Raw genomic sequence first — 8,045 nt, 5'->3', positions numbered from 1 at the left:
GCAAACGAGATGCAGCATAAAGAGTGGGCGTGTTTTCCTGAACTTATGATAACCATTCAATACTATAACAATCTAATGACCGCATATTTGATGTCAAGTGCAGCTCTCATTATCGTGCTTTTCCTTTGTCCGCTGTCTTTAGTTTTAGCTAACATTTTACAAATCGGAACAATTTTGTGACCTATTAACCCTTCGTTTTTGTACTGTATAACTCTCGACTCCCCTCTGTCTTTTGATCCTGATTGGCATGTCTTGACCTGACCATAAATAAGTAAATCTACGGCTTGTGAGCAAGCATTTAGGCCCAGAAACAAAGAATCCTGTTTACGAAACTTCTCTCTCAGAAAAGCCTTGCTTCATTGACAGGCACACGCAAGCCAGGAATGACAATTAGCCTCATGGCACCCCGGTCGCCGCCGGCGCTTGCGTAAGAGGATCTTCGAGACCATGGGCCCTAATTTGGGCTCCCAGTGTAGCAAGTTCAAAAGCGCATCAACGCTAGCGTACGCGGTTCGCCAGAGCGGCTCTTCGGTGCCGTTTCGTAAGCGCTCTCCCTCAGCCGGATGTACTTGCGCGACCCCCAACCCCTCTTTCTCTGAACGTGTGTCACTTAGAGAAACAAGTTATATGAACAACCGCTTCGCTTTCTTTTTTTTCTAATTGTTTGTTGCGAGCGCCTACAACCGCATGCCCGTAGGCGCGCGGAGACCTTTACTCTCCTACGTTGGTGTCTGCACGGGCTAAAAAACAAAAGAAGAAAAAAACAAGTGCTGAATGACGCGCGTAACGGCTGTCGGCAGACAAGCATCGGCCACCGAGCGACAGCCACGTCCAACCATCGGCACCAGGCGCCTTGCGGGCCGACCGCTCTTGCAACGCAGTAAATCCGTAAGTGACGATACCGCAACCTTCTTTCTCCAATGATTAAGCCGAAAAGATGCTCAAAGTTTGTAAAGGCACAAAAGAAGTCGGAAACAACCAGAAACTGTTGTGAATACGTGAATAGGAAGCACGCCGGCGAGCAATACCTTAGTGCCTTCGACACAATATGCAGGTAGCTGAGTAAGAAACAAAACGCTGTATAATTACCTAAAACACTGGGCGCGTGTTTCGTGATATTTCTTTTTCATCTACCATTATTTTTGCCCTTAATCACTGGCTCGCCCGAAGGCGTGTCCCTTTAGCAGAACGGGCAGAACGGGCAGAATTAGCAGAACGGGCAGAAATTTCCTTATGAAATCGCAGCTTTGGATCTTACACCATTGCATCAACAATTATTTATCTAATCAGATAACTGGCGAACTGGGCGAATTAATTCCGATACCGCTATCAACACCACCTAGATAACAATTCTTTTGCCAATCTTTACGCCTACCCAAATGGCGGTGGCATAAGAGGCGACCTGGGCGGCTTATAGCCATTGTGGAACCAACTTTTCGAACGTTTATTTTCAGTTTACATTCTTTCCGGCCTTCCTCGTTCGTTTGCATACGACACCGCGTACTTGTTATCGCTGGAATCGGCCGCTCAGCGTGGCGCAGGATAAGAGAAATCAATAAAATGGCCTATTACAAAATACCGCCCCTGCCGTTCAGCAAGCTACGCTTGATAGTCGAAATGTCGGCCCTGCTATGTGACCTGTCTGCACTAGGCGCTCATGGCTGTGAGGTTGGTTAAATACACGGCTAAATCATTAAAACTAAGTTCTTCCGTTTGGCGATAAGGACCATGTTCCGATAAACTGAATCGCCTTTGCCTTTCACGCAGTATTAGGTATACGTATACGTCGGGTTAAAACAATGCGACGACAGCTTTTATCTGCCGTCAGGATGTCATGACCTGACCAATGCCAACTAATGTTACCGCGTGCTCATCGCATGGCTTTGCATAACTTTCTGTCCTGTCCCCTAAGTCAGCTCACGGGATCTAGTCGCTGATTTTCTAAATAAAGAATATACTCATTCATACACGCACGAATGTCGATGGGCTGCGGTACACTTTGCAATCCTACAGTGCAATCCTACCACCACATAATTAGGTTCCGGTAACATACACAGAACACAAAATGCATCAGGTGCCGGGCCTCTCGCCTTCCACTGCAGACAATAGGGATGCGATCCAAAGCCAGAGGGAGCAACCTTTATTAGCGGTATACCAGAGAAGAACGGGCGGCAAATTTTAGACGCTGATGAGGCTTCAACGCTCCAAGACAGGTGTACACCGGTATCCCGTCATATACTTAATATTTCGTGTAAGAAATATCAATTTTTACAGATCAGTGCGCTTGCTGCACTAGTGATAGTCGATGAGAGTCAATAGAGATGCATGTGACTTTCCTTCTTGCGTCACTGATTATTTTGTCTGTTATTTATGTTCCGGAATGCTTGTTCTATATGCCTTAGACCTTGGCCAATATGCCTTGTCGGCTATTGAGTCATAAAATTAAACCTCTTTTTTTTTTTCATTCTCTTCTCACGCTGCCGACGAAGTAAGGTGCAAACTTCTCTCAGACAAGGCTTTCGAACTGGCCAATTGGTTTGCACTAATTATGGCGAAACAGCGCAGACGACCTCACAGTCTATATAAGGAAGAGGGCGCAGAGGGCACTACGTTCTCTGTAAGTGACTCGGGCTGCCGGAACGAAAAGACGGTAAAGAACAGACAATAAGCAGGTCATACTTGATGCCAAAGACAAAAAAAGAACATGAGTTGAAAGAGTGACTTGAGTAGCATAGCAGCAATACGTCGAGTAATTTTGAAGTAGTTAAGATGGCGACGAGGAGTCTGCGGTGCAATGTATGGGGTGACTGAAAGGCAGCGGCATGGTCTTTCAAGGGGCATTGCCCCAGTCGCTCAACGTAGGTGTCGTTGCGGCGCAATCCAGAAATGGCGATACCCTGGGTTGAGGCGCCGAAAAAGGCATATTGACTTCGGAATGTGTTGGTGAGGGTGTTTCAAAAAATATATTTAAAAAAAAAGGAAATAAGAGGGGGGGGGGGCGAAACCGGAATAACAAATGGGAGGGTGACGTGCGCAGAAGTGGGCGGGGGCAAGTGTACATGGGAGAAGGGGGTCGTACAGTTGATATACACGTAAACACCTGAAAGAGTATATTAAATTGAGTAGTAGGCAGGAAGAACATTCGAAATGGAAAAGTAGGTGAGGTCAAGAATTAAGGTTAGCTGTTGGCATAATGTGTTTTGTGTCTTGGTTGATGATATGAGAATTTCAGATTAAGGTAACCGCTTTTAACGTTGCCACGGGCCAAATTAATTCCCGTCGGGTGTAGGCAATTAAACTTGTGTATGAGGTATGATTCCGTATATTTCCTTTTGCGAGGTGAACGGAAGTTTGTTTTTAGTATATAAAGCTTTGCTTTGTCAAATATATGACCATGTTTATTAATGTGGCTGGCTACTGCTTTAGGTAAATTGTGTTTTGTGTCCGCGCGGTGACCGTTGAGTCTTGTATGAATTTGTTGTCCAGTCTCACCTATGTAATTTTTGCTACAAGCGGCACATTCTAGACAGTAGACTACGTTGCTTGATGTGCAGGTGAAAGCCGAAGTTACCTTGTGCGCGTAATTCGACGCTGTACTTTTCTCTCCCTTTATAACCAGCCGCCACCGACAACAAATGCACGTGACGTCACTGCACTAACTCTTTAAAACTAACATGCCGAGGATGACGAGGCCGCCTTTAACGAAGATAGGTCCTGCTATCGAAACGTTGACCAGCCTTTCTGAGGCACCTTATCCCTGTTTACAAACTTTCTACCACAGTGGCAAGTATCAGGGCATCCTCAGTAATTTGCTACCCTACTTATTTCTACGAGCTACTCTTAGTTTGTAGGTGTGGGGGTCATGACGTCACTGGTTTGCTCCACTGCTGCGATAACTGCGGCTGTCACGTGCGGGTTGTCGCGAAAAGGAAACGTTTTGTGTTCCGGGCTCGTTACCAGAAGTCGTTATCTGGCGTTAATGATTACGGCGAACCTGTTCATGCCCATCGAATACTCAAATAATTCCTTACAAATAACGGTATGAAAGGGGAAAATTGGCATCCGCCCGAATTGTAGCACGAAGCTCCGAAGGAAACCCATGCGGATTTTTCAGAAAGAAAGCCTCGCAGTTCTAAAGGTGTTCAGGTACCTCGGACTTCTCTTCCCTCATAATTTGTCTTGTAACAAGCATACCTACCTCTCACGCACACTAAGAAACATGGAATAAATGAATAACAAGAGCTTGGCTACTTCCGACAAACCTTTCGTGCGGTTCCTATAAAACCAAAGCGGCAAACATACAAAATGATAATTCACCCAATCTTCCACTATGAGTCTAATGCTCGGAACCCTATTAAAAAAATGATATGAAATATATTAAGTTTACGCAGAAGAAAGCTGAAGGAAAGCCCAGAAGATGACCAAGTTAAAGGAAATTTGATAATGCGTCATGCCTGCCAATATTATACTAATCCATAAAAAGAGATTACTAAAAGAAATGAAGGATTATAGGCCCATTGTCTCGCTTTCAATAGTGTATAAAATGCTCACCAAAATAATTTTCTTTAGAATCAGAGCAACAATTGAGTTAGGCTAAACACCCTCCACCTCCCCCTCCCCTCCACGGGTAGTCAAAATCAATTCGAAACCTCACTATAAGGCGTGCCTCACAATCGAATCGTAATTTCGGCACATAAAACGCCAGAATTCAACTTCGTGTTTTCAAATAACGTTCGCTCTTTATTCGGCGCGCCTGTTCCCAGAAAAACAAGTGGCGCCCAACGACAGCTCCGAGCACGCTCGGCAGCCGTCGAAAATCTGAACAGCGCGTCAAACGCGTCTGCTTTTAGACACGACTCGTCGAAGGTTCCAGAATGTCTTTCGCTGTGGTTCCGGCGCTGGCGCCCGCGTGCTTTCCAAAAAGTAGCACGATGCAATCCGCGAGTCACGCATACGGTCAGATTATAAAAGGTGCGGCGACGCCAGACAACGGATAGAATTAGTAACATCTTCATATTTAGAACCGAGGTTGAACAGCGCGAATAAAACAAGGATACGAAGTCAGAAAAAGAAATAGTTTTTTTTTTTTTTTTAATGAAAGATTATGATGCTGATGTATATGTGACTGGTGTACGTATGACTCTGCCGGGAAAGGCATAAAATGGCTGAAGAATATAAAATAAACTTCCAGTTGGCCGTCAGCGCTTGTCTGTGGCATTTGTTTCTTCGTGTCCTTGTTTTATTTGCACTCTTCAACCTTAGTTCTAAACGGATATAACTGTCGCTAACATTCGAGGAACTTAAAAATACGCGCAGGCGCCTCCTGCGCCGAGCAATAATGTTCAACATTTGTTAGCCGGTGAAACGCAGTCACAGGAGGAAGATAAAGAAGTGTGTCAATATGACGATGACGATGACGACGTTACGGCCCCCACATGGGAGCCTTGTGTTTTCTTCATGCTGATTCCTTCCGTCGTGATTTCTCCCAAACAAAGGAGTTCATCAGACTGTCTACTTCGACTGGAGAAAGCTATCCGTCTAATATACCGCAAATATGACAGGGATTTTGCACGTCCCTTTAACCTACCTTTAACCCCCCTTTAACCCTTTAACCTAATATATCACTTATTGTCTTTACAGTGATACCTTCAACTTCCTTTTCCTACCCTAATTAGCTCCAACATGCTCTTTCATTCACGAAATCTTACTCATTTCGCATTGGAATTGCCAACAACGCTCTCTGCAATGCCTGTCCTTGCGAGGAGATGCTAGAACGCATTCTGTGCGACTGTCCTGAATATAATGTTCAGAGACAGTCCCTGGCTTCCGTTCTAGCGCACCTTGACAATAGACCATTGTCAGTTGAAACGATTTTCACATGTCGGCGACAGAAGACAGCTGAAGGCAACGAAGGGACTACTTCGGTTTTTGAAAAAGACGGACTTTGACAAGCGGCTGTGACAGTGATGTCACGTGCCACGGAAGAGTGACGGTCTGTAACTAACGATGTGTGTGCTGTGCTACGTGCTCTCTCTCTCTTTCCTTCCCATCTTTCAACCCCCCCCCCCCCCAACCGCTCGCATGTGTAGGGCAGCAAACCGGTAGACCTAAACTGGTTAACCTCCCTGCCTTTCCTTCTCCACTTTTTCCTTTTCCTTGCCCCTCACATAAATGCATAATCACTAAACCTCTACGTTTCCGTAGCTGTCGCAGCTTAAACCTTTGCCTAGAACCAACATACCTAACAGCTTACCTGCCCTCACAATTTTTTTCGTAAAGTTTAGAAATTAGAGATCCTTTTACGATTTCACGAATGTTGCATCAAGTTTTAAGAAAAATAAATTCTTTGCGAAAATGTTCACTCATCGGTTTTGCGACTTGCCGTTTGAAGTTTTCTCGTGGCGAAGTGATTTCAGAAGGGTACGTTGTTCGAGTATGTGTATACAGACAGTTTCCTGAAGAAGCTGAAATTAACGACAGCAAATGCGCTGAAGAAGTCACTGTTCTCTGTTTTGTTGCTTGTCAGTCTCCAGTGTTCCAAGTTTGCTGCATCTAAAGGTTCGAAAGGTCTAAAGGGTCGTCAGTAAAGTATATATTAGTTGTCAAAGCTAATTTTACCGAAGCTGTTCAGCAACAACAAAAGAAGCACAAAACGCGGTGCATGATCCAATCATAAGACCTACGGTGCTCGGTCGACAGACCTGTGACGATAGGGCGCATAATTATAATTATATCTTCCACTGTGTTTTGTTCATTTGTTTCGTTGAACAGCTTGGGTAACGTTTCTCCAGTGACGTCGGGTATGCATCCCTCAAAAGCAGTACGTAAGTTTTTAAATGAGTATGCAAGTAAAGTTTAAAGTAAGCTTTAAAAAAGAAGGAAACTTCATGCAATCCCTCCTCTCCCCTTTGTGTGTGCGTGCGTGCGTGCGTGCGTGTGTGTGTGTGTGTGTGTGTGTGCGTGTGCGTGTGCGGGTGTGTGTGTGTGCGTGTGTGTGTGTGTGTGTGTGTGTGTGTGTGTGTGTGTGTGTGTGTGTGTGTGTGTGTGTGTGTGTGTGTGTGTGTGTGTGTGATTTTCCGAATTTAAAGTTGACCAAGCTGGCAGTAAAATAAAAGGTTTCTTTCTTAATTTCAGTGCAGAACGTAGGGGTGTTCTACCTGAGGTGCTCGTTCATTGCCCTTAACTGATTTTTGTTACTCCGTTTCATACCTGATCTTCTCCCTTCTCCTGAAATGACCCCTGCGGGGATAAAGGACAAATCATTAAGTCAATCAATTAATAAATAAACCTTTACCTGCAGCTGTCCTATCCATGGCCAGTATGGTCGGCAAGGCCACCTTGGCAGGCGTCACACTCCTTACTATCGTGATGCTGGTGGCAACCGTGGCCCAGGCCTGCGACCCTTCGGAGTGCAACTCTCGGTGCATTGGCGACGGCGGACGCTCGGGCCGGTGCATCGGGCGCGTCTGCCAGTGCAGACAACACGGCAAACGCAGCGTCGATAGTCACCTGCGCACGTGGCCAAAGTACAGGATTGCGTCATGAAGTGTGCGGACACTTATGTGGTGTTGCCAGCGTTCAATAAATACGTGTTTCGATCATCGTACATGCTCTTGTGAACTGCTCGCAGCCTTTTCCAAATCTTTTGAATCAAAAGCCGCTGCGCGAGTGACTAGAACCCTCACCGAAGCCAGTGGTTGGGCCTCTAAGGGCCAGCTACGCGGAAGCTTTGTCCGTAACAGCAGCGCCACTGCGCATTCAGTAGCCGCTGGAGGAAGCATTTCGCGGCGTGATGCGGATGTTATGCATCTGGGACTACTCGTCATCCATTCCGTAAAGCTGGATTCAGACGACAGGGCGGTTGTTCGCTGGTCCAGACCGCTGACGAGCATGATCAGGCTGGGCTGCAACGAAATCGCGCCGCCCGCAGCTCGTCCGCAGAGTCCTTGTGCGTGGCGAGATTCAGTGGCACTGATCCATGTCATGCTTGTCAGAGGACTGAATCAACGACCCTTCTAGCCAAGTCGCCCTGTAAACCCAAACTA

The 8,045-nt window shown here is 46.0% G+C and overlaps 1 long non-coding RNA gene across 1 annotated transcript; it reads left to right on the top strand.

Moving 5' to 3' along the window:
* Positions 1-561: 561 nt before the first annotated feature.
* On the top strand, positions 562-7,606 carry LOC126540242 (uncharacterized). Its single transcript, XR_007601490.2, has 2 exons — positions 562-888; positions 7,301-7,606. It is a non-coding gene; the product is annotated as an uncharacterized lncRNA (long non-coding RNA).
* Positions 7,607-8,045: the final 439 nt, after the last annotated feature.

The sequence above is a fragment of the Dermacentor andersoni genome, chromosome 2 (genome assembly GCF_023375885.2).
Source record: "Dermacentor andersoni chromosome 2, qqDerAnde1_hic_scaffold, whole genome shotgun sequence".
NCBI classification, from domain to species: Eukaryota; Metazoa; Arthropoda; class Arachnida; order Ixodida; family Ixodidae; genus Dermacentor; species Dermacentor andersoni.
The sequence above is the reverse complement of the archived record's forward strand: the minus strand, read 5'-3'. Positions and strand labels throughout refer to the sequence as shown.